The sequence below is a fragment of the Haemorhous mexicanus genome, chromosome 1 (genome assembly GCF_027477595.1).
Source record: "Haemorhous mexicanus isolate bHaeMex1 chromosome 1, bHaeMex1.pri, whole genome shotgun sequence".
Taxonomy (NCBI): domain Eukaryota; kingdom Metazoa; phylum Chordata; class Aves; order Passeriformes; family Fringillidae; genus Haemorhous; species Haemorhous mexicanus.
The window spans coordinates 148,092,428-148,119,441 of NC_082341.1; the positions used below are offsets into that span (position 1 = coordinate 148,092,428).

General features: G+C 43.9%; 2 long non-coding RNA genes across 17 annotated transcripts in view; one reads left to right on the forward strand and one right to left on the reverse strand.

Moving 5' to 3' along the window:
* The window catches only part of LOC132337933 (uncharacterized), a 131,086-nt gene extending 130,247 nt beyond the window's left edge, over window positions 1-839 (forward strand). For all 14 annotated transcript variants that reach the window (XR_009489309.1, XR_009489303.1, XR_009489300.1 and 11 more), the window contains one exon: window positions 378-839. This is a non-coding gene — a long non-coding RNA (uncharacterized LOC132337933). The remainder of the gene's footprint in view (window positions 1-377) is intronic.
* LOC132337959 (uncharacterized) lies at window positions 590-23,526 on the reverse strand. Of its 3 annotated transcripts, XR_009489325.1 has the most exons (6): window positions 22,618-23,526; window positions 21,696-21,877; window positions 20,083-20,251; window positions 18,262-19,731; window positions 12,452-12,695; window positions 3,437-10,123 (listed from the first exon to the last, which is right to left on the reverse strand). It is a non-coding gene; the product is annotated as an uncharacterized LOC132337959 (long non-coding RNA). The 3 variants fall into 3 exon arrangements; XR_009489324.1 differs by lacking the exons at window positions 20,083-20,251; window positions 21,696-21,877 and adding an exon at window positions 590-3,404 and having other exon boundaries at window positions 10,028-10,123; window positions 22,618-23,524; XR_009489326.1 differs by lacking the exons at window positions 20,083-20,251; window positions 21,696-21,877 and having other exon boundaries at window positions 18,262-18,377; window positions 19,598-19,731; window positions 22,618-23,520.
* Between the last annotated feature and the right edge of the window lie 3,488 nt (window positions 23,527-27,014).

A 27,014-nucleotide genomic window follows, 5' to 3' on the forward strand; every position in this document is an offset into this window, starting at 1 on the left:
ATCCCAGTCTTTTCAGCCATGCCATGTTGGGAAGCAGCTGTGAGCTCATCCTCAGGGCTGAGTTCTAACATGGTAACTGTCCTGGGGTAGACTGCAGGGATGGAGGGAGGGCTCTTGCCACTGGCAAGGAGCAGCATGACTCTTTTGCCAGTTGTCCCAGTTTGCTGTCAGGATGACCTCCCATGATGGCTCATCATGAGCCCAGCCTCCCATCTCTAAGCTCCCCAGAGATGTTACCAGTTAGCCATGGCTTCAAATTAGAGCATCTGAGTGGGTAAACTGCAGTGGGTAAAAATTAAATCCAGAACTTCTGGGCATAGAGAGGATGATAGCAGTGGACTGTTAGTAGCTAACTGTAACCCACATCCCCTTTCCAGGTAGATGTTGCTGTGAAGATGATTCCCCTGCGCTCCTCAGACAAGCACCAAGCTTTCCCCTTCCTGTGTGTACCTGTCCTGCTGGCTGCAGCCCTTGCTGGACCCTGGAAGGATGCAAGGCTCTGGCTCTTTGAATGGCTGTCCAGAACAGTGAGGGAAAACTGCCTCCTCCCTGGACACAAATCACAATGATTTGCTGGTGTTTTTTCTTGTGGTTTTTTTTTTTTTTTTTTTTTTTTTCTTTTGGCTGTCTGAATAACTAAGTACAAACCTCTTTCACCTATTTGACATTAATTCACTAATGGATGGCAGAAGGTTTCATGTTTGGTTTTTAGCTGAAAAAGTGATGATGCAATTATAAACCTCACATCCATTATGTATCTTTGAACCATGTGAAAAGTGTGAATTTTTACAGAAAGTGTGAGAGTGGTGGGGGTTGTGGAATAAACTTTTTTGCCTGAATGTTATTCTAAGTCTTGAATGAATGAGATGTATTTCATGGGACTGAGAAACCTGTGATTTTTCCCCTTTTCTTCCTTCAGTGTTGAGCTTTTTTGTTGTTTTTGTTTTTGGGGTTTTTTGGGAGGGTTATTGTTGTTGTTGTTTAACTTTTTTTTTGTAATCAAAATATTTACTCCCCAAGTTAAATGGCTTCTCACAAACAAGTTAATGTCAAAAGAAAAGTGAGGATAAGGAGAGGCCAGACATTGGGTTCTAGTTATCTCTATTTTTTTCCTTTTAAGCTTCAGCAAAATGGCAATTGTTTCATTTTGACCCACTTTCAAATCACATTAGCAAATGAATACAGAATGGGAAGGACAATCACATGAACTTCAAAAATGCAGCAGGTCAGGACAGGAGAGAACAGCAGCAATCCTGCTCTGACCATCTGCCCAGACTGGGGTGTTTTAGTGTATCCTACAACATTTTTTGTGTTACCGATAACACATTTCCAGTGATTGGAAAGGGATAAGGAAAAAGGAGCCCTCAGCGCTCCTTTCCCCATTTTCCTTGGCTCCCTTTCAGGTGTCAGCAGTGTGCATCTCACAGTCACTGCAGCTGCATCAGGCACTTTGTTCTTGTGTAGAACACATCAGTGCAGGTAAGTGCAGTGCAAGAGGGTGCTTGCTCTGGTTCCTGAGCTCTGGAGCCTGCCATTAGTGCTAAGGCTAAGCACAAAAGCCTCACCCAGAGAGAGGGCCCATCATCTTCATTTAGCAGCAGGGAGCTTGGTTGCAGTACTCCCAGGGCCCACTGAGCTTGCTCACATCTCTCCTGGCTTGTGGGAGGATGGAGCTTTGGCTATGATTTATCCAAGATTTTGCTAAGCTGCTCTTCTCCACCGCAGGTCTGCCTTTGCAGGGAAGGCATGGCAGCAGCTTCCTCTGGAAAAGTCAATTCCACAGTTACTCGCTTCCTGGAGAAGCACATTTGATTTACCCTAAGAAATTAGTGCTGCTGCATTGACCTTGATGGATCTAGGCTGTGTGGTTTGTGTTTGGTTCAGGAGGGCTCAGTGGCATTTATTAATCACTGTGTGATAACTTCAGCATTCCCAGCTTTGGCCTTACAGCAGAAGCAGCAGTGCTTTTTCTTCCACGAGTTCCTGATTTTTTTTCTGGCACTTGTCAGGTGTAGGGAAGGGTCCTGAGACCTTCCTCACTGTTATCCTCAGCCAGTGCCTAGGAAAGATGCAACATGAACTGGTTATCCATGAAAACGGATTGTATCTGAATGATTGATATGTGGAAATATTCCTGTGTGCCTGTCTTCTTTTCTCACTGTGAGATTGAGGCATCACATCTGTCTTCTGTCCTTATTCCCATTTTGGTGAATGGCTGGCTGAGCAGCTGCAGAAAAGGTGGCAAACCCAAGAGATGTGGGATGCTGATACAGTTCCCCAGTGTTTGGAGTGATGCTGCTGGGGGTGCCCAGCCTCAGGTGAGCATGGCTGTGACACCCTTGGAGTGGCTCTCTCCTGCCTGCCTGGGACCTTGTTGCCACAGGGTATGAGTTACTATCAAAATTTAGCACTGTCTCAGCCTCGTCAACAAAGAAATAGCACTCTCTGCTCATAACTGGAGGGAGATATGTCTCTGCTTGGCTTCTTGAGAGCTGCTAGAGTTTGTGCACAACTCCATATCCAAAGCCTCCCTTTTCCTGGTGCCTGACCACCAGGTGACAAGCAGTGGTACAAAATCCCTGTCCCCAGCCATCTGCAGAGAGAGGAGTTACCCAGGGACCAGCCCTGGCATTGCTCTCTGAAGCTCGTGGAAGTACTACTGCTTCCAGATGTCCAGCCTGTCCCCTGCATGTCCAGTCATGTTTATTAAACCTCTGCAGCATATTGGGATTGGGAATCAAAGGGATATAGCACAGTTTGGGGTCTGTGAATGGTTGCAGAAATCTGGGGTGGGGAGATGGGAGCAAGGAGTGATAATGTGCTAAGCCACTGCAGGTGCTGGATCAACAGAGGGTGAAGCAGCCCCTTGCTGCCCTCCCACCAGCAGGCTCCCACAGAGAAGTGCAATTCAAACAGCAAAGACCTGGGGGGGCTTTGCTCCTGACTTGTGGCACCTCCTCTTGCCCTGGTTGGCAGCCATCATTGGATGTGTTGCCTCATGCCAAACTTATTCATAGATGCCTAATCCTCCTCAGCCAACCAGCTCGGTGTCGAGGACTTCCTTCCAGGAGCCAGATATGTCAGTACCATTATACATGTGGGTCTTGAGTGACTTGTACAAGGCCAGGCAGCAAGCTTGTGGCTGAGCAGGTGTTGAAAACCGGCTCTCCCAAGCTTCGAGTTGGCAGCCTTTGCACCAGGAAATCCTTCGTTTAACTTTCCACCGCAGCAGATGGGCTTGCATCGATGTAGGAGGGAAGTCTCTGTATGCCTGTGCATTTCTTCCCATCCTTCTTCACCTCCTCACACTTCTCCCTGAAGGCATCTTCTCTCAGGGTAAAGAAATACTGTTTGGTGTCCAGGAGAGAGCAGAAAGGGAGCTGGATTGCCTCTGGCACCACGCCCTGAAGAAAAGAATGGATTAGTTTTGGACAAGGTTCAAGGCAGGTCGTGCAAGTTTGCAAAGGGCTTCTGCAGGGCTCCCTCACCAGCTCTTATCCATGAGAGCCTGTCAGGTGTAGCAGCGGGTTTCTCTGCCACCCCTCACATCTCTCTCCTTCAAAGCAGGAACAAACTGCCCTGGAACAGGTTGACCTTCGGCATAATTATTTCTGCTTTTTTTTCCCCCAAGTCAGGGGCACCCGAGTAAAAGCTGAGGAAAGCTAAAGCAGCCTCAGTTTTTTGTCAGCTTTCCTTGCAACAGTGACAGGGCTGTTGTTTTGCTCTTGGCATTAAGTAAGAAATCAGTGTTACCATGGGAGCAAACTCCCAAACAGGTGGTGATCACACACATATTAACCTGAACCAGTGCAGGAGGCACCGCGTCCCCCTGCGGATCCGCCAAGGGTAGAGGAGATCTCATTACTCTTTGTTTGTGCTCAGAGTGTGGCTGTCCAGAGGATGGTGCCCAAATAGATAAGGCTCTAGGCACAGATGTCCGGTTTGATTATTCTCTTCCTTTTGCAACAAACCATATGGTACTGTGGGCAGCACAGATATCTGGCAATCAGAATTCCTGGGCTCCCTCCCTGACTCCGCCATTCGCTCCTTTAATTTTCAAAGCGGTTTTCATGCATCAGCAAAACTTGCTGCCTTGAACCTCCCCACCCCCTTAAAACAAGAGCTCCCCCACATCACTGGAGGTGCTTTTAAATATAGTCACCATGTCTTGCTTTGCTATCGCAAAATTAGGTGCACTTAATGCTGCTAAACTACTTTGCCACCAACAGATAAAAGGCACTACAGACAGGTTGTAATCAGTTTGATTAAGTAAAGCACCTAAAGTTTGCCACTGCTGCTGGACGATTGCAGGCTGATCCATCTCTAACCCGTAGGAGTAAGATGAATTAGGCATGATAAGCATTGTTTGGTTTCTGGTGCGTCAACCAGTGAGTGAAATGACTTGGTGTTTATATGCCAGGTCACAGAGAAAAGTTTCTTGTGATTGGAAATGATTAGGCACACTGATTAATGCTTCCAGTGCTCTTTGATCCAGAGCTGCCAGTTGGAATGAGTCTTGCTGCACGGAGACATCCCAACTGCCTGGTAACAAAAGTGCAGGGGGTACAAAAATTGACTGAAAAAATGCGGGTGGGGATGGGAAGGCTCTGCTGTAAGATATGCTCTTTTTCCGTCGGGCTCCAGGCTTGCATTCTTTGAACCATTCTCTTATTCCTGGAAGTCAGTTTGTTACTCATATTGTGCTTGTCAGGTTTATTCATTTTAAAGAAAATGTTCAGGAAGATTGCCAAGTCATCTGAACTTCCAGCACTGATAAGGACCTCAGGGTCTGCTAAGTTAAGAAGACAACATCCCAAGTCCAAGAAAAGCTTTAGAATACAGCACTTTCTGAGTAGACTCAGCTCTAGTGAAACAGTTATTTCTCTCAGTATGCAGGTGGCATCTCCTTGTGATGGATGTTCCTTCTTTCAGCCATAGGAATTCCCATTTTTAACCTTCAATTAGAATACCTCCCTTTTATCATAGGTGAAATATTTTAAATAATTTCCTATGACAAGACACAGGAAGATTTGCTTGAGTAAGAGGTAGATTCCCCAACATTTCTTGCTATTCCCATACCAGCACACAATTTGTCTTCATTATTTTGTGACTCCTTCATGCTTTGGGTTCTGTGGTTGAACCTTGAACCAGCTAGGGGACATGAACATGGCTGCATTGCCCACTACATTTTCTTTACAGCCAGGACTGCATTGTTTGTCATGCTTGCTGTCACACCTGTCGATCCACACTGGGTCCTCCTGGGGTGGTGTCCTTTTTTGTGTGATTTGTGTATATCAGGATGAGATTTCAATAAAGATCAAGCATAACCTGTTAGCAGGTGATGAATGGTCACTCAAAAGAGCTCTGGAAAATTTGAAGTGAAGACTCTAAAATGTCTGGATGTACCATAGAGCTGAATTGTGGGTGTCCACACCCAAGGGCATTAAGCCATTCTCAAATCATTCTCTGCTCTCTGTTTTAGGAGAGCCTCAGATCCATAGCAACTTACCTCAGAATTCTTCTACTGCAAACCCAGGTGGTTCAGCAGCTACAGCTGCTTTTGTTCAGGGAAGGGAGGAGGCAGGAGCTGGGGCTGCCCCCTACTCAGGTTACCCAAGGACATCCCTGCTGCTCCTGGCCAGCTCTGTGCTGGCCACCTCTGCCAGCCTTGCCTGAGCCCTGCCTGAACACTGAGCATTCTGGCCATCCCACATTTCTCTTTGCTCATGTTTGTGCTGCAGACTCCTGATTTTACAAAACATGGGAAAACCTTTGAGATACTGGAAGTGTTCAGGAGCTGAGAAACCAGTGGATGAAAACTGGTGCCCACTGGGAATGTAGGTCAGTGTAAGGAGGAAATTTTAACACTTTTTTAACCAAACTTCAGTTTATTTGGGTGTATCTATGTTTTCCATGTTTTTTCCAAGCACAAGAGCTTGCAGAGGCCAGCACTGACAACTTCTTTGACATGGGAGGCCCATGTCCCATCTTCCACTTGAGTCAATCGCCTGCAAAGACACCTGGCCAGACACCTTCCCACCACCATTTCACAAGGCACAGAGATTATCTGTGCCTTCCCTGTACTCGTAGATGTGGGACCACAGCTGGTCCCCATACAGAGCCTCTGATCTCCAATAGCACATGAACTCACCCCAGGCTGGGCTGTCAGCTTTGAGATTTCTCCTCTGCTCAGCTGTTTTCACAAAATGCATTGAAAGCTTACCATCCTAGCTTACCATGCATGTCAGTTCTCTGACATGTTTGGTTCCTTCCAGTCAATGTATTCAGCAGAGGGAGGATGGACAGACAGTGAATTCCTGGATATTTTTATGTAGGAAATTGGTATGAGTATACATCAGTTTCCTGCCTTTGTGAAGTTGTGCTTCATACCTGTTTTTCAAGCCTATGTTGTCTTCCTGTGCATGGTCTGAATCAGTTAATATCTAATTGCAGATAATTTTCATTAAAATAGGTGCCTACTCTGCCTGTTTTCCAGTTTCCAGGTGGCTCCATGGTGGCTGCTTGGCTGCTGCCTGCCCTGCTGCTAATGTTCCTGTTTTCCTCCTCAGCTTGTGTGGCTGCCCTGGCATGTTGCTGGGACAGGGAGCAGTGATGCAGGGTCTCCTGGAAGCCTGTGGATGGGCCAAGTAAAACACAGCTGGGCATCATCCCAAGTACCTCAAAGTACTGCTGCACCGAGTGGGTTCCCATTGTCTCAGACACCTCATTGTACTTAATAGCAATGGAGGTGCCTGTATCGCCCTCATTTACAGGAAGCTAGTGACTGGGGCCATGAAGGGGAGGAGTTTGGGGTTAGACATGCCTCCAGCTCCTCGGGGTAGGAATTGCTGCTTATCAGAAACAATTTTGGAAAGGTATTTCAGGTGTGGCTTCCGTGATGGAGACAGTTTCACACTGGTGGAAGCCATCCCAGGGGTGTGTGACAGCACTTGGTGGCCCCAACACTTCCCCGCCCACATGCCCCTGGCATGGCTCCAGCTCACTGCCAGCCTACTTGCTGCCTTGCTTGTCTGCCACATGCAAGACAATGAAATGCTGGCGTGTCTGATAAACCCATCCTCCTTATCACATTCATCTTGGTATGGATCCTAGCAGGGAGGCAGTGGGTGGGATGGTGAGTTCAAAGGTGGCTGGCCAAAAAGTTAGACAGCTCAATCATTTGCCTTGTTATTGCTACCACAGTTAACCCTTTGGCTGCTGACCCTGGAGTAGGGTATCTGTGAGGTTCTGTTCATCTCTCGGGCTCATGGCTCAAGGCATGACAGGTGTTTCTGTTAGGTGAGATCTTTGGTTGCAGCCAGTTTTGCCTTTACTGGTAGCAGTTTCTTATTTCCCTCTTTTGTGAGAGGTTGCTGCTCCCAATAAGAGGCTGGGCCATGCATGCCTGACCATGCCCATGAGGTGGAGGGCAGGGCTCATGCTTCAGGCTGGCATGATGTGGAGCATAAAACAAAACCGTGGTTGGGGAGGCATGGCCAGCAAGAAGCATGAGACTCACAGCCCCTCTGGGCAAGGTTAGACTGGGCAGACACCTGGCAGAGAGAGTGTCTGCCAGGTGTCGAGGTTAGGGTGCAACCCAGGGCATTAAAAGTCTGGGTGTGTGAGAGCTGGAGCTGCTGTTTGAATTAGTTAGAGATCTTAAAGATCTTTGTATGTTGGTCATCCATGCAAAGAAATTACTGTTGGATCCTAACTGTTCTCTTTTCCAAATTGAAAAGCTCAGAACACTTTTTTCCCCTGACATAAATGAATAGCAAAGTATCTGTTGAGAAGATATGGGAAGGAATCACAGAAACAGAGACAAGACTAAGTTAGAAGGGACCTCCTGCCACCATCTGATCCAACTTTTCATTAAAAACAGGGTCTTAGATTAGGTTAGTTGAGGCCAAATCAATTTACATCTTTATTATTTCTAGTGAGAAAGATTCCACTCTCTTCAAGCAACTGATCCTCATGTTGCTCTCACAGAAAAAAGTTTTTTGATACTCACGTGGAGCTTCCCTAGAACTTCCCTAGAAACCAGTTTTGCCCATTGCTTTTTCTCCTATCATAGTGCATCCTTGTGAAGAGATGAGTCTCCTCCAGAATTGCTTTTTAGGTATTGGAAGGCAATTATTTGGTTTCCCCACACTAAACCTTCCCTGCTGAAGTCTGAGCAAGCGAAGTTCATTTTTTTGTAAAGTTCTCCAGTCCCCTAATCTTTTTGGTCCCCTCTGGACCATCTCCAGGCTTTCAATGTCTCTTGAACTGTGAAGAAAGAAACTGAACAGTGTGTTCCAGGTATGGCCTAACAGGTGCTGAGCTGAGTAGAAAGATCACATCTCTTCATTTACCAACACTCTCACAAACTCAGTCCAGGATGCTGTTGGCGATCATTGCTGCCAGGATACTTGGCTGGCTCATGTTCCTCTTGCTGCCTGCCAAGACACCCTGTGCCTTTTCAGCAGAGCAACTGTCCAGCCAGCCAGTGCCCAGCTGGTGCTCCTGCTTGGGATTATTCCATCCCAGGTTCAGGACTTGACATTTATCTCTGCTGAACCTCATATTAAACTTCATTCTTGTTGGCCAAATCTCAACAGCTCGTTGAGGTCTCTATATGGTGATTTTTTTCTTCTAACACTGCTACCTCTTCACCCAACTTAGGCTCATCCTCAAATTTGGTGACAGTGCATTCAGGCCTACCTTCCAGACCACTTATAAAGCTGAATTGCATTGACTTCAGAAGAAATTAATTTGTGCCCAGCTGCCAGCATGACTTTGAGCCTTTTAACTTTTGAGGCTCTGAACTCAACAGTTTAGTCAGTTCCTCAGCCATTTTGCGTTTCATCTGCCCAGACAGTATCTTACTGACTTGTCAAAAAGGATTTTGAGGGAGGCTGTGTCAAACACTTTGTGAAAATCAAGTTGATGGTGATATCTACTACTTTCCTTTCATCCACTGAGCATGATTTTTGGTCAAACAGGATTGACCCTTCAGTTTGTCCATGTTGGCTTTTCACATTCAGGTTTTTGAAATGTGTTTGCGTGGAAATAGCTTTTTTAAGGACCTGTTCCATAGTTCTCTTAGGGAGTGAAACAAGGTTTACTGGTCTGCAGTTTCCTGGATCTTCCTTCTGGCCCTTTCTGTAGGTAGACAGTCTCCAGACTGGAAGATATCTCTCCACAAGCCTGTTTACTCTTTTGTTTTTCACTTCTTCAGCATGGGGAAATAATGTGTTTGACACCAGACAAATGGCTTAAAGCACTGTGGATGTCAATATGCATAGAACAGAAGATCCTTGTGTGTGTTGATACCAGTGCAAATTAGTTAAAGAGAACAAAATATGGGCTGGAAAGGACATTAGTTCATGCAGACATTTGGTCATCACCTAAATTCTAAAGGTGCTCTTGTTGATGATAAAATAATCCTGTCTGCAGATCTAGGTGAACTGAAGTGCAGTTCTCTGTAGCTTGAGCTAACTTTAATACTACTCTTTCAAGTTTCATTTAGCAGGGACTGGTCTTTGGTCTTGCATGCATTCAGCAGTCAGGACTTTGGCCTCTCTGCCAGTAGCTGGAAGCCAGGTCTCTCCAAGGAGTGAGCTTGATTTCAAGGGACTATTGTGATAATGCATGCAGCTGACTGGTTCCATGATGATGGGGTCCTTAGATGGAGTTGTCATCTTGTGAGATGTAGCTAGAGTTCTTTTAGGTGAAAGGTATGTGTAAAGTTTGCACAGACCAGAGCAATAAGTGGCCTAGTTTTGGACTTATATTGATATAAATAATTATATATATCCATATATACATTGCTTTAGTCAATGCAGTTATTTGGCATGATTACCCCAAAATACAGCAACATGCACTCTCAGACTTGTACTCTTCTTTCATGTTCCAAAACAAGATATACATCTTTAGCTCAGACTTACCAGTTTTGAAATATTAGGAGTTATCCATTGAAACCATAGTAGTTGTATTGGAACCTAAGTTTTGCATTTTAATAATCACCACATTAAATAGGAAATACCTTCTCTCCACTGCCAAAAGATGGATTTTTCTGCTCCAGCTCAACAAATGCCCAGGTCCTTCATATATCAGCTGTTGGTGGCTCACAGTCTGGCTTCTGAGAAGAGCAAGAGGAGGATAGCAAGGGCTGAATAGGAAGTTGTTGAAAGACCAGGAAGGTTCCTGTGAGCCTCTGAATGGGACTATCCTCCCAGACAGTGATTTGTTAACATTCAGCGACACGTGGGTGTCCTTCTTCTGCACCAATGGATTCAAATTTTAAGGTGTAATTGTAATTACAATTGTAATTGTAAGGCAATTGACATGACATTGCTTAGCGCTGTTATTAATATTTGCAGAGCAGGTTGTTATGTGTCTTCCCTAGAGTGGAAACCTAGCATCCACCCAGACTCTGTTAATACCAACCCCAAGTTATTTCAAGATGCTAAGAAGGAAAGTGTTCTTTTATTCCTAATTTTTCTGTACTGTTTTCTTTTCTTTTTTTAATTTTTTTTCCCCTCCTCACTAGAATTACCTGTTTCTGGTCTGTCTGGAAAGGGTCAATAGAAAACAAGATTTCATTGGAACATTGAGACATGTCATTGCAACACCCATGGTCAGTGTTATGTGAGTGTGCATTAATAGTCAGCTGAGTCTAAATAAACATGCAGAATGCCTGGTTTTGGCCAGCCAGAAGTGGCAGCTGTTTGCACTGGTGTTTCCACCTATGCTGTGGGCTACCTGCTGGCTTTGCAGAGGTGGAACAGTTTGGGGTGTCATTTGCCTGAAGCACTTTGTCATGCCCTCCCACAAGCCCTCCTTCCCTCTGTCTGGCTGCTTGCAGGTTTTCAATGAAAGGCCCTGTTCACACATGTGGTGACCCAAATTATCTCTAAATAAACCAGTGTATGTGGAGAGTAATTCATGAACACTTCCAGCACGGTGATAAATGGCAGGCAGGGCCAGTGCATACAAGGTGGCCCCTCAGGCATGTGTCTCAATCAAGTTGTGCAGAGATACTGTAGAAGGGTGTGGAAACATGACCTTAAAATAAGAACTGTGTCTTTTGGAGCTTTAGAGACCAGATTGTGAGTGACAGACATGCAGTATTTGATCTGTCACCTCTTGTCTAACATTTTATTTCCAGACCTTGACACATCAAGTTTTACCCCCTATTCTTCCCCATGTGCTTACCATTCTACTTCCTGAAAAAACAACAGTTGCTGTAGCCTCTTAAAGACAGCCAGGTGAGATAAATAATTAAAATTTGAAAAGTTTATGTACTGACCAGCTGTTTTCCAGCCCTTGCTGACAAAATTCTTGAAGTGCAGTTGAGCTTTGCCTTAGCAGATTCTATTCTTCTGTGATGACCAAGAGAGAGAGGAAAAGTCTGCAAATGCAAGAGCTGTAGGAGGTTGTGGCCAGGTTTATCCCAGCAGGTTAAATAGGGACAAGGCATAACCCTGGGTGCTGGTGTATACCTGTCCATTCTGTAAGCTGTTAGCACAGCTCCAGCCCCAGGTAGAGCTTCTCCAGACACTGCCTGGGCACCATCTGTGGATGCACACTGGCCAGAGGCCATCACCAGTAGTAATTAGGCAGCAGGCACCTTGTTCTGGGGATGTGAAAGGGCTTGGCTGTCTGGATATGAGCAGTTGGGTAATTGGTTTTTGTGCCAAGGAATGGAAATGACTTGTCTTATTTACATGTATGGACAAGATGAAGGTTTTAGAATATTGGAGCCTCAGTGGTGAGGTAAAACAGATGTGAATTTTGCAATTTCTATTAAACTTTCAAGTATTGCTTTCACATATTGTCTCTCTTGAAAATCCTGTGCTTGCTGAATTTCTGTTACTGCTCTCGCATGGCAAGGAAGGGAAGAAACCCTTGGACTTCAGATAGCAGACATAAAATAATGTGGAAGAAATCTTAAATGAAGGGAGGAGTTTTGTTCTGGTCTACAGACAAACTATAGGAGATTCATAGATCATTGACGATAAAATTAGAAAGTGTGATTTGTGAGAAGAGGAAGAAGACACAGAAGGAAAGACAGCTCAGAAATATGGGAATAGTTACCACAAATAGTATGCAACCTGATGTGCAGTGTCTTGCTTGTCACATAGCAAGTGTCTGTGCTATGTCTGTACACATCTGTACTAGTGTCTGTTTTATTATTAGGAATAATAAAAGGCATCCACTGTAGTCAAACTGGTCATGCTTGTTGTTGAAAAAATTACTATTTTCTTGCCCTTAAAATTCCAGCTGATTCAATGTTGTAAAGCTCATCCTTCATAAACCAGCAGTCCTGGAATCCAGCACAGATGAATTATGGAGGAAATGTATTTTTGCCCATTATGTCAATGCATTGCCTGTACTAGGGAACCCAAAACTGAACACAAAGCTCCCAAATGTCAGATAAATGGGAACTAAAACTTCTTTAACTTACACAGTTGTATCACCATAGGAAGTAGTCTGATTGGTCAGCCAAGAGATCAACAGCACTCTGCTTGTCTACACGACATGATGGTTTATCTCCAGAGGAGCTGGCATGTCTTTGGCTAAGGCACTAAGCTAAGAAATGTGCCTGGCTTGAAGAGCAGAAGGTGGACCTTGGTCCTGCCTGTTTGCACCACATTGATGTATCTTCGTGTCCTGTTGAAATGGAGTCCCATAAGCATAAGATGCATGGTCTAAATAAAGAAGGAGGAAACAGGGATTATTTTGGTATCTCAGAGGGCTTAGTGTATAGGATGGTTCTTTCTCTGTCCTGAATGTTCTTTCAACCTATTTCTGTGTTCATTTGGTTTTTTGGATCTCCTGCTTTTTAAAAAAAACAGACCTGAAGAGACATGCAACTTGACTGAGGTGCTGTGCTGTAGCTGAACTGCTCTGGTTAGTGGAGCTGTGAAAGTGTTTGCAAAATGTTTGCAGCATGGTAAAGCAAAGAACCAAGTGAATAAATGAGTAGCCCTAAAATGCTGAAAATGAACGCTCTGTGATGGATTGAGGGGCTGGGGGAAAAATCCCCCCTCTCCTTGCCTTGCATCCTCTCACCCCCCACCCTTTCATTATGCTCACCAGGGTGGGTGAAGGGGATCCTTACAGGGGGAGTTACAAAGCTCTTGTCATGTTCCCAAATGTGCACTGAGCAACCCGAGTGCCTCTCCTCTCAGGCTGGGAGGTCTGAGCACTGCCAAAAGCTTCTGGCCCCCTCTGCCAGCCTGATGCTTTGAGAGAATATCGTTGGCTCCATGACACTGCAGGTCTGTTGACTTGTGTTTGTATGTTTGTGCTGGGATGTGTGCACAACTCAAAAGCAGGTCTGAGGTTAAGTAAAGCCCCTTGCTTGGTGGGGAACCTTGATCAGCATGTCACAGAACGTGACAACTTCCATAATGGTTTTTAAAAAATGTGTACAGGGTTAGCTGCCAGCTTCCACGGAGGGATATGTGTAACCACTTGAAATATTCAACTTCTGAGCTCTGCCATCTTCTCTACTGCAGTTTTGAAGACTTTGTTTGATTTCTCTATGCCAGCCAGTTGCTGTAATATTTATCTGACATCTTTGAGTTTTGTGTGGCTTACTGAAGGGTTTTTCATGTCAGAGACTTAATATAGGCTTTAGTGTTCTGATTTTTTTGCTAGTGTTCTAACTGAAAAAGAATTGTTGGCTTATTTAAAATTTTATATTATTTCTGTCTCTATTTCTGTCTCTCTTTATGGGCAGATATTTAATACTTTTGAAAATTTACTTATTTTATCATGTCTTAATTCAGGCATTTAGAACCATGGCCCACTTTGAATTTAGGCCAGACAGCCTAAATTCATGACATGACACGGTTTTCTCTTGGTTGGGCACACAACTTAACTCAGCACAGATGAGTTTGGAGGGAGTGTGATAAAAAAATACCTAGGTTGCAAGGACATAACAAAGTTTTGTCCTATGTAACATACTCTTATGTCCCTCCAAGACAAGGGATGTGGATGCTCTTTATGAAAAGCCTGTATAAGCATTAAATGCTGGAAATAAAAAGATGGTTGAGAATGATTTTGCAGTCATTATAGACTTTTATTTCAAGAGTGATGTGACTGCTGGGGTCAGTAATAATAACCAGAGTAAGCCTACCTTTCACTTGCACTCATAAAGAAGTGTTGGGGTATTTACATGAAAAGTGGAATACTTAGGATGCACAAGGAAAGATTTTATTAGAGAGGCAGAAACCCAAAATGATACCATAACCTGCCCACTACCTTCTAAGGTCACAGTCACCTCTTCTGCCAATATTGGAGTAATTTGCCACCAATCTCATTTGCTACATACTTTTCAGTAATGTACTTCTGCTATACATCTTGAAAAAGTTTATTGTTAAACTGGTTCTCCCATCCCCTCTGGACCTCAGTGCAAATGAGAAATGAGAATCAGGTGAAAGGCTTATGAAAACAACTATTTTTGGCTTAGCCCTGATAGGACAACAATTTCGTTGTTCTGCTCTGATATTGTCAGTGTGACTCATCTGTAGAGGACTTTCTGGCCCATTTTCTTTAAAAATGTGCTCTATCCAGAGAACTGACTGGGACTTTCTAAAACTGGAAACACTGAAAAAGAACAGTTTGCCTGTTTGTTGAATGTTGGTTAACCCTTTCTATACCACCTGACCTCAAAAGGTAGAATATGTGCTGTCTTATGCAGGAAGGTGCTTTCAGCCAGAAGTGTGTTTTTATGGACTTTTTTTTTTCCTTTTTTCCCAGGTGGATGGGGATTGTGAAGAGATCAGGTTTTAAGGCTGTTGTGGAGAGTTAGTTAAGGTATCCTCAGAGACTGAATAGCTGATGGCTGCTTCAGCATGGGAAGAATGGTCAAGACTGGATAATGCCACTCTGAACCTCATCTGGCTTCTGGTGGTACCTTGCAAGCCTTTTTCCTGGTCTTTGAGATTCCCAAGGTATGAGGACTGCGGCTGAGCTTTGAGGGTGCCACCACTGACAGGAATGTGATGCTCAGCAAGAGCCTGGAGATACTTCTTCCATTAGTCCCTTGTTGTCTAGGATGCAGAAATGCCACTTTTCCCCAAACTGGGAAAATGTTTTCTTCAGTCACTCAAATACCAGAAAAAAAAAATGCATTGGAGAGCAAGAGTTAGGGGGAACTCAGTCTTGCCATCCTCCCAGTGAGGATATGTCCCTTCCTTTTCACTTGTGTGTTTTCCCTGAAACTACAAACTCAGGTTGCAGCTGGATAAGTGCTTACTTGGTGTAACACTGAATAATCTCTCTTTCAAGGGCATTAAGCACTACGTTGAATTAAGACTTTAGAAAGGTAAAAGCCAAGCTCCCTTTGCCAAGAGGAGTTTCCATTCATAGAGTGAGGAAGTGATCTGACATGGACATTGATGACCTACTTTGTTATCTGTATGTGAAATCTGGCTCTGCTGAAAACAGTGGCAAGACTGCCATTGATTTTAAGAGTTCTTAATTTCATTTTCAGTATGTTTATTTGCATTACTTTTTTCCTATAATGTTTGATATGTAGGCATAGAGGTCAGGGGGAAAACAAAGATTTGATTGAGACACACTTTCCATTATGGTAAGGGGTGGGCAGGTGTCACTATGGGAAGATACATTCAGAGTTTTGCCTGGCACTTTGAAATGCTTTTCATTTTTTCCTACCTGCCACACTTCAGCCTTTCATATTAAACTTGTGTATGAATGGCAGGTCTTATTATTTTGAGTGTTCTGTGTTTTTCTTCATTATTTAGATAATAAACTTGCAAAACGTTCCTCTTAGCAGGGCAATTCATCCTCTACTGGATCTTAATGAGACCAGTGCTTCCTTTCCTGGGAAAATATGTGCCTCTGGTGAGAGAAGCCCACCTTTCAAAAACCACAGCTAAAGCTTGTTTTCTCACTGAAGCACAAAGCACACAGCCACTTGCAAATGTCAGTTTTCTTAGCATGAAGCAAATATACATTTTGTAAATGTGAGACAGACATGTATTGATGTGGGTCTTGAACAGGACTTCAGTATAGAGATAGCTTATCTTTAATTTATAGTTACATGCAATTGAACCATTCCAGGAAAAGCCATTTTGTGATTCTTGGGCCAGGGAAGAAGATGAAGAAGAAGGATAAAAACCTTCTACCCTAAACAGTAACAGATAGGACAGTCAGAACAGATCTATGTTCTCTAAATTAAAGCTTACTAAAGAGCTCTTAAAATGTTTCTCATTATTAAAATTACTGAGAGATTTGTGCTAAAACTCTTTCAGCTATCAGCTCTTCTTTCTCTGGGAAAAAAAGAAATGCCCTTTTTTGTGTTTGCTACCTCTGTTGCCACAAGCAAATTTAGTTAAATTCAGCTGGCAGCCAGTCAGTCACCAGTGGTGCTCCCCAGGGCTCAGTACTGGGGCCAGTTCTGCTTAACCTCTTTATCAATGATGAGGGCATTGAGGGCACCCAGTAAGTTTGTGGACAACATGAAGCTGGATGGGACTGTTGATCTGCCAGAGGGTGGGAGGGCTCTGCAGAGGGATCTGAACAGGCTGAGGCCAGTTGTATGAGGTTCAACAAGGCCAAGTGCCAGGTCCTGCACTTGGGTCAAAACAACCCCTGCAGTGATACAGGGTAGGGGCAGAGCGGCTGGAAAGCTGCCCAGAGGAAAAGGACCTCTGATCAGCAGTGGCTGAACATGAGCCAGAGTGTGCCCAGGAGGCCAAGAAGGCCAATGGCACCTGGTCTGCATCCAAGAGTGTGGCCAGCAGGACCAGGGCAGTGATTGTCCCCTCACCCCTGTGGTGAGGCCACATCTCAATCCTGTATTCAGTTCTGGGCCCCTCACTGCAGGGAAGACACTGAGGGGCTGAAGTGTGTCCAGAGAAGGGCAGTGGAGCTGGGGAAGGGGCTGGAGCACAAGTCTGATGAGGAGCAGCTGAGGGAGCTGGGGGTGTTAAGCCTGGAGAAAAGGAGGTTCAGGAGAGCCCTTATCACTCTCTACAACTCTGTGAAAGGAAGTTGTAGCCAGGTGGGGGTCAGTCTCTTCTCCTAAGAAACAAGTAATAGGACAAGAGAAAATGGCCTTGTGTTGTGCCAGAGGAGGTTTAAATTGAATATTAGGAATAGTTTATTAATTTTTTTCACTGAAAGGGTGTTCGAGCATTAGAACAGGCTTCCCAGGGAATTGGTGAAGTCACAATCCCTAGAGAGATTTAAAAGATGTCTAGATGTTGCACTTTAGGGATACGATTTAGTGGCGGACTTGGAAGTGCTGAGTTAACGATTGGACTCAATGATCTTAGAGCTCTTTTCCACCCTAAAGAATTCTGTGATTTTAAGATGCAACCACAGGTTTTAATCTTATTATGAGACCTGCTGCAGGAAATTCTCTGGCCTCTCTTGTGCGCAGTTTTGACTTAGTTCATTCAAAATGGCTTTTTTTTTGGCCTGAAAATTCATCAATCATTTGAGTCCAGCCAAAAGCTTCAGTTGTGTGGTAAGTTTATAGAGAGAGCTACAGTCTGTTAGGAGTCAAAAACATTTTATAAGCAGTAATTGGTTCATGCTTTCCTTCTACACGTATGCAGCCACCACCAAGGATGAGTAATGTCTTGGATTTTTGTATCAATGGCAAAGATGTATGTAGGCAGCACAAAATATTAAAGAAACTGAATTTTATCATAGCTCTGTATTCATGCTTCTAAAAGAGCAATGGGATTTTTTTTAGGGGTCTGTACCTGTTGGTCTGTAGAGAGCCAGCAGTAATTGTAGAATTGTAGCATTATTAAGGTTGGAGAAGACCCCCAAAATCATCAAGTCCAACCTTTGACAGAACACCACCACGCCCATTAAACCATATCATGGTGCTCCATGTCTACCCAGGGATGGTAACTCCACCACTTCCCTGGGGAGCCTTCCAATGCTTGATCATTCTTTCAGTACAAAAATTTTTCCTAATATCCAACCCGACCCTCCTTTGGTGTAGCTTTGGGTCATTTCCCAATGTCCTATTTCTAGTTTTGATTGTTTTGGGGTTAGTGCTACTGTTCCAAGAGTGGTAATACATTGCTGGATTATCATTACCTTGGCCTGGAATATCTCAGTGCTCTTTGATCAGCATTTGGGTGAGAGAAATTTCATTGTAGCCCTTGTCTGGTACTGCAGGTGCCTGTGCACTGCAAATACAGCTGCGTGTCTGGCAGCGCTGCCTGTGTGCCTGTCCCTACTCAGACCAGCTGCCTCGGGCTCCTTGCTGAAGGCTCTTACCTCAAGCCAGCAGGGTTCTTCTGCACTGTGGTCTATTCAGCCTTTACTGATGCTCACCATGGCTTCTCCTGACAGGAAAATGGGTCCTTGGCTAATCTGACAGAAATTGGCTTGTTCTAAATCATAGGAACAAAGAAAAGCTTGTAAGGAAACCACTGCACTATCTCTATCAGTCAGCCTTTCCTTATTTCTATTACATGCAGCCCTGCTTATGTCTCTGACACTTTAAGGAATACTCAAATTCTGCTCTTCTTTTCTTTTTCTTCAGACCAACTGTCTTTGGGTCTGATCCAGACCCCAACCAGTTTGAGGGAAGTCTTCCTAATGCTGTTGGCTGTCTTTGGATCTTCTCCATCACTTGCATTGCTCTTTAGTAAATCGGAGGCACACGTTTGACTTCTTAGAAAGCTGATCTCAGGAAGATAGAAATCAAATTCCAGAGTAGTACCTCAATGCTCTGCTTGAAACAGATCTGTCAGAGGTTTGCTCACCCCAAAGAAGGAGATAACACAGGAAGGATTTTCTCCTGAGTATAGTATGGTTTCTAATATTTTCTATTAAACACAATGGAAAATATAAATCCAATGGAAAATATAAAAGAGAAAGAAATCTTTTTGTGCAGCTTGCTTCCTCTGCCCCACAGACAAATTACAGGATCAATTACTTACACCCCTACTTGGTATAATAAAAGATCTGAAAACGTAGTCAGATCTCACCATTTACTATATACCAACAGGGTGAAGTGGACCAGAAGTCTAAATCAGTACTGTCAAATATCTGTAGGACCTAAGGAAATAGGCTTCAAACCCTTACCCCAGAATCAGCAACAAATGTGGATTTTTGTTTTCGAATTCTGGTTTTTGTTTTGTTTGGTTTTATTATTATTATTATTATTATTATTATTATTATTATTATTACCCTTATACTGAGGAGGAGCCTTTTATGGAAATCGAAATATTGCTTATTTCTGGCCTACTGGGCTGAGGTCTAAATTAAAAGAGCAGCTGACTTTCAGAAGTCCCAAAGGGATGGAAGAGCACAAGAGCAAAGGGTCCTTGATGGTGGCTTCATGGAGAAACTGGAAAAGCACAGAGAGAGCCCCCAAGGAGCCAGCTCCATGGTGCCTCCTCCGTGCCAGGCTTTGTGCTCACAGAGTTGTACACCAACTCTGGAGCAAAGCATCACTGAAGAGGACAGTGTGTGAGAGCTGCTGGCCAAGCATGTCTGGAAAAAGGGACAGCAGTCACTCCAGGTGGATGGGATCAGCCGCTGAGGGAGCACCTGAGCTGGAGATGGGGATCTCTAGAACCCCAGCTGTTCTCCTTCTGGGCTGTACCTCTTGGTGCCCACTGGGCCACGTGCACAGAGTGGTTCTGGTCCTCAGATCAGATGGGGCTTTCCACCAGCACTCAGGAGCCTTCACTGGAAGAGGGCAAGCTGAGAAAGCTGCAGAGTCAGCTTCTGCTTGGGCTGAAAAAAAAATTCAAAGAGGGCAACTGTATGAAGTGGATGGCAGGTTTGAGGAGTAGAAGGTAGTGTGATAGGAAGTGTGGCTTGGTGTTCCCCTCCTTTCCCTAAAGAAAGGGTTTAATGTCTTTAATTTAGTATTTTATAAAATGAATCTTGCCTGTGTCAGAGGCAATCTCAGCTGTTCTCCTATGCATCTGGGCTGGGACTAATACTGGTTTTACTGCTGCTCTTCAACAGAGAGCTTTAGAGGCTAAACCTGATCCTTTGAGGCTCAGCAGAGATGTTACAGGTGAGTTGTGTCTTGCTTTTGAAGGCCTTGCTGGAGCCTCTGGATGCTACTAAAATACTTACATATAATAACAACAACAAGATCTTCTTTTCATCTCCTTGGGCTGAGTGGGGTGTTCTCTTTTGGAGATGGCAGCTGTGTCTGCCTGGGGGTGCACTAGATTTAACACAGGGGAATTATTGGAAACTGGTAACAAATGTGTGGATACTCCACTCCTTTTCCACTGAAAACCTGAAATCTAATAAAAATGTTTGTTTATTTATTGTTTTATTTTGGCTTGCTTTCAGGTCTTATTATATTACATCTACAGAGATTTAATTAAGAAGAATATTGAATGTGGTCAACTTTGTGCACACTGAGGATATGATGAAAACAGCAGATACTATAAAAACCCTTAAATAGTTCTGTTAGTCTCCTGAAAAAGAGGAAACTTGGTGTTTTCTAACCAGTATTTTCCTATCATAGGAAATAGGATTGGGGGATTTTAGAGGATGATAAATTGACTATGAGTCAGTGGGGCAACATTGTTCTAAAGGAATCTGCTGTACTGTACTGCAGATAATCTGGTGTGTACTTCAAAAACTAAATAAAAACTACCCAGACATCCAATTTTCCACTTTCTTCAGCACTGACTGGGCCACAGAGTACAGTTTAGGGCTTCATGTTGTAGAATTGGACAAGTGACAGTCCAGAGCTGAGACCACAGCCATTGTGGAAAATGCGAATCAGATTTTTGCAGAGGAGGGTGCTTCCCTGATGGGAAGAGAAGTGACCGAGGACACCTCATGACAATTACACACATAAACACTCAGACTCTGCAGCAAGACACCTGATCAGCAGAGATGCTCTGTCTCCAGGACCCTGCTCTGTATGGGATTAGAATTGCAAAGAAACAGCCAATAGAATAGCATGAAACCATCTCAGTGTGAAAATGGAGACCCAGCTGCTTTGTTCTGGTTGTTTTTGCATCTGTTCCACATTGCAAGAAGGCTGATACCAATCCCTACGTAGCCAAATACAGTCAGCAAAGCATCCTGTGTGGTTTAAGCCCAAATTCTTGGGGAAGAATTAATCTGAAGGGTGCATTTTTATTGTCTTGACTGGCAAACAGCTGATCTGATGAGAAGCCCGTGGTAGTGCTGAAAGCTCACAAAAGTATTTCAGAAGCATCTTAATTCATGGCTCATATCTCAGCTTGTGCCTCCACATTACCATTTGCTGGACACTAAATCTTTCAGCATTTGGGCCCAGCTGCCTCTGCTCTTTTCAACAATAAAGATGAGGATCACTTCTCCTCATTAGTCACTAAAAGCTGAATTTAAAAATAACATGCTGATGTTGCTGCACGGAAGTGTTTCAGTTGGATTAAATATGAGAGAAAAATAAATCTGGGAAGAGCAAGCTACAAAGGGAATTGCAGATTCACTTTCCAGTCTGAAAGATTTTTAGGGCAGAGACTGTCAATTATTTTGTTTGTACAACAATCTCAACATAAATGGGGCCTCTAGCTGCTTCCACAATGTAAATTATTGATGCTGTTAGGATCCAGAAAATACATGTGCCTGGCTTTAAGCACAAGGTAATAAAACTGACGTCTAAAGGAATCCTTTATCTGAAAGTTAAATATGTGCTTATGTTCTTTGGGCTTCTGGTAGCTGCTTTAGGGCTTATGTACCTGATGGGATCTTGAAGTAACAAAGCTGGCCATGCTGTGATAGAGGATGCAGGTTTGAATAGACACACTTGGAAGTTCCAGATAATTCTTATGACCTCTCAGAGAAACTCAGCCCTGTTGACTTCGCAGAAAACCACTTGAAATAGATAGTCCTTATCCAAAGTGACAGCAGGGACACGATCCTAATAAAAGAAACATGGACCCGTTGCACATCATCCTGTCATTGCGTTACCTTGCCTGACAAAGGAAGGCACCACACCGTGATCTGAGAGAGATCTGAGGTGACACGGCACCTGACAAGACATCCTGGCTGATGGAAAGGGAGCTGGGAGGCAGGGAGGGTGGCAAGGAAGCCAGGCTGGAACCACCTGGAGCTGTGGCTCAGCCCTTGCTGGTTCCTTTGTGTTGGGTGGGCTGTGCCTGCACTCCCAGCGACAGATGTGAGTTCCTGAGCTGCCAAAATGAGCCTTGACTAAGCAGAAATAACAAAAAGAAAAAAAAGTAGGAGAAAAAAAAGTGAGTAATCCTCAGGCTCTGGGGCCTTTTTGGGTCCCTATTTTTCACCCCAGCCTTTAAACAACCTGTGCCACAGCAGATTGCAAGCCCTTACAGATTTTCTAGTCTTTGCCTTTTGTAAAAAGCTTTGCTTTCTTTTTGGCTCAGTTTACATTCCTTTTCAGCCATCTCTCCCTCTCTTGGAGGTGGAAGTTTGCAATGTATTATGCATGATGTTATTTAAACCTCTATGTTGATTGTGGTTTCTATGGGGGCCCTTTTTTTTGACGTTGTTCTTTTTGAATGTATCACCTGCCTTTGGAGCAAGACACTTCTGGCTTGGCTGTCCTTGCTGAGAAATGTCAGAGGGAGCAACATGAGAGGAGCCCTAAGCCCTGCAGAGACAACACCATCAGCAAAAACCTACCTGATCACACCTGTCTGTTCTTCCTGGGGCCTCTGTGCCTTCTGCATCCTTCAGTCTCTCTTCCCTGGTCTCCCTTTCACACACTTGCCCCTTCCTGGGGGATAAGTTGCAGGCAGCCTATTGGAGGCAGTGCCTGTGCTTCCTGCCAGAGGAACAACCTTCAGGAGGGTGAGCATGCATCAAAGGCATCCAGCTGCTAAAGAAGGAGCTGTGGATTTTCCCTTTTCTTTACTCTTCCTGGGCAAAAGGGAAAGAAGCTGTGTATTGCCTGCTGTCCATCTCTCTATCTTCCCACTTGAAGTACAGAACTGAGGCGCAACTTTCCATTCCTTACGGTTGTCACCATGTGGTTCTTCCTTTCAGGAGCAAGGTGACAAAACCCTTTGGGAGATGCACAGCAGGAGCCCATGAGGGATCTGCCCCTGATGAGCACAGAGGGGTGGGCTCTGACCTCCGCAAGCAATGCTCTACTCACCCCAGTGCCTCTGGTTCCACCTCAGCCTCCAAAAAATGAGATTGTGCCTCAGTGAGAGGAAGCATGACCCAGCTTTCCCAAGTGCTCAGGAGAAATGTTTGGCTCTGCAAAGGAAGGTCAGTCTTAGGGCATGCAGTGCAAGGTGGCAGCTCCTGCTCCTTGGGCTCAGAAGGAGACCCTTGGCTGAGCCTGGTTGAGTCCATCTGAACTCTGCTGGTTCCAATGACCCTTCTGAGACTCATGAAACACTGAGCCCTGTCACCTGACGAGATTTCCTTTCTTACAGCTTCTGGCTGCATCCTCAAAGCCTTTCCCTTCAGGAAGAGCCTTTTTCAGAACAGAGGTGTACATATGTCACTGTTGGAGCTGTGCTCACAAGGCACTATGTTATGGGTGGAGCAAAACTGGTATTTCAAACTGGAAGAACTAAAAAGACAAAGGGAGTTGCACAGATCAGGAAGCCTTGGATGAGTGAATGACACTTTTGCCCCTCTGATGAACTGTATCTGTTAAAGTATGTTGCCTTTTTTCCAACCTGGAAATGAAACTCGAGATAAGTACACAATTTGGTTATAGTCAATCAACCCTGCCTAGGGCAGAGACCTAAGGTGAAGAGATGCCCTTTAAACAAGGAAGATATAGGAACTGTGTGGTCCTCAAAAAGCTGTTGGAGACCTCAGGGACATTCTTGCAAAAGCCAGTGCTGCTACGTCTTCACAGCTTCCCCATCACCAAGCTCCATGGGCTGCAGTTGCACTGCTTGGTTGCAGTGGAAATTGTCTCCTAAACACAGAAGACTCCATGCTCTAGTGTGCCAAGCAGCCACGGCCTCTGCTGTTAGGCCATCAGCCACTGATTGCCTGGGCAGTGTGTGAAAATGGACAGATTTCAACTCTTGAAATCAGGTTTTGTTCGTTAATCTTTGCACTGGGCTGACTCCCAGTCTTACGTGACATGATTAATTTAAGGTGGAGGACCAAAGAAATTTGAGATTCAGAAGGTAGGTGTTTTCTGACTTTTGGGCTAAAAATTTCTTGCTTCTCTGCAACAAATTTGGGGTTCAATCCTCCCTTTGTGATGCCTCTGTGGCCCAGGCAAGGGTTAACATCTCGAAGTCACCCGCTCCACTGCCCACCCTGCAACAGGCTTAGCTTGCCCTTCCATTGTTTGGACTAAACCTTCCCAGATTTACTTACTTCCTTTTGATGTCTGGCAATGTTTGTTTATTAGCGCCAGTGGCCTGTGTTAACTCTGAGTAAGTCTTTGACTAAATCCCATTCTCTGCCTTTCCTCCCTTCACGGGCTTGTGAGCTGATAAACTTCAGTGCTGGCTTTCAAGCCCACTGAGGTTAAACATGAACTTCTTTTACACCTGCCTGCTTTCCCAGCTAATGGACTCTGGTAGCTGCCGAGAGAGGAGTCCTTTTATGGCAAAGAGAAGGCTGCAGAAGTTCATTTCATTTCTGGTTCGTATGTTCAAGAAGCGGGGTTTTAACTCTTGGAGAGGAAAGAATTATTTTAGTGAATTCCCTGCTGTCCTGAGGTCATCTGCTTAACAGTAGCAGAGAAATAATAACAGGACAGGTATTAGCCCATAAGTCACATAGTGTTATATATAGTCCACTAAGCATTATTTTATTATTCCCTTTTTTTTTCATGGTGCTTAAGTACCATTTTGGGACTCAGGGTTTAGACAGCTTCAGTCTACAGTATGAATCAAGAGAAAGAAGATGAGAGCTGTTTGGGAAATGATAAGTACTTCCTATGGAAACTTTTGCAACAGTTCTGTTTTTCCTTTAATCATGGGAAAATTCCATTAAAAGAACAAAGCCTACCAAAAAAAAAAAAAAAAAAAAAAAAAAGAAGAAGAAAAAAGCAAGCAGAACCAATCCCCAAATCCACATATTTTTTCACATTTTTAATATTTGAAATTTTAATTTTTGCTATGGGTCTATCTCAGGAAAGAAGGTATTGAAAAATTCCCTACAACTCTTTGTGGCTTTTCATTTTAAGACAATCTCCTGGCTAGATTTGATCATGTTATTTAATTACAGACATAAGCCCTACTCTCAAATTCTCTATGGGTTATGTACTTTATGTATATGCTCTAAGTTTTATGATTACAAAATAAGGTTGCATGATAAAAATTTTAAAGTAAAGAATCTTTGGATATTTATTACTCCATTACTTTGTCTCATAAAATTCTCTTAATCAGCAATGATTAATTTTTGAGTCATCAGTATCTAAGAGTCCTAAAATGCCTTGTGGGTGCTTAAATATTCTTTTTACAGGATTTACAAATTCACTGATTTTTAAAATGGTGTTTCAAGGGTCTACAGATGTTCCAGCATGGAGAAGTATCTCCGTGGTGCCAGTCTGAACTTTCCTATGCCATAAAAATATCTTTGCCAAAAAGAACTCACATTCAAACTGCAGGTGATTGACAGATGGCAAAGAGGGAGGATTATAGAATATGAATTGCAGAGTGAATCCAGATTGCACTGAAAGGTTTTAAAAGACTAGGGAAAATTTGTGGTCATCCAGAACTGAATTTACATGACAGTCAGATGACAAAATAACAGCTCTCCTTTTTGTCTCCAATCTTTTTTCTTCATATATTTTCTTGAACTATATATAGCATTTGGTGGAGGGGCTTTTAACTCATTTTACCCATGATTCTTTGGCAGTGCCTTTGATCTCTTTCAGTGTGGTGATGGAAAGACCTCTGTTGAAGGTTTCTGGCATCGTTCAAGAAATTGACTGAATTGTCACCAGTTCCTCTCTAGTCCTGTCAAAACAGTGAGGGGAGTAGACAGGTGCCTTCCTACCCCTCCTATTCCTACCCTAGATTCCATCCCAGCCTTCTCCATCCCAGCCCCACAACAGTTTTTCTCCAGTGTCCCACTCCAGCTCAGAGCAGGACATGGACTGCATGGCTCTGCAGGGAAGGCCAGCAGCAGGGACCACAGGGATGCTTTGTGTGCCTGACTTCCACCTATCTCCATGAGCATCGGGGACCTGGACACCAAGGCTGCAAAACAGACTTCTCAGAGACACTTAGACACTGTGAAAGAGAGCAGACTGTTATTTAACTTTAAAGATCAAAGCTTGACCCTGTCTGCCTGTAAGAGCTATTCCTGTCTATGGAGAAACCTTTTGGTTTCAAGAGGTCTCTGGTTTACACAACCAGGGCTTTCTCCAGTCTTTTCTGCAGCCAGCTTAATGCTGGGATGTGCACAGAAATACTCTGCAGAAGCCTGAAAACATCTCACTGTGAGTCAAGGGGCACTATTTTTCCAACAGGTCAATACTTCTGAGATTGTTATGATAACCAGTGACAAAAAAAAACTGTTTACATGGAAACCAGTACTGATATGGCTAATGCAGTTGCAAATCCCATGTGCATTTCAGCACAAATCTGCATATAGACACAGTTCTTTGTGAATGAATGCCCTAGTGCCACAGCAGCCTTCAGAACAGGAACAGCTTTGCCTTGTCTTTAACTAGGATTGTGAGTCACAGAAAGGTTTTGTTTCTCCGTTTTGCATGAAAAAACCCAGCCTCTTGTACATTCCAAATGTCTTCCTTGAAACATTTATTTGCCTGTTGCAGTGCTGGACTGCTTGTGCCCTTTGCCTGAGCAGTCAGGCAGTTCCCTTTGAAGATGTTTACTAATTAAATAAGAACAAAGATGGAATGAATGTTAAGGACCTTCAAACACTTGGTGTATGCTGCAGTTCTATGACTGTACTTCACAAGCTGCTGTAAAATCCATGCACTTTGGAATACGCCACATTCCTTCAGTGGATTCTCTTTGTTAAAAAGGTTAAGGGGAAACAAAAGGAATTCTGGCTTGTTTCATAGCCTGTTTTTCACATCTGCAACTTTTACAGTAGGAAAGGTGTAGAGTTTGTTGGATCTG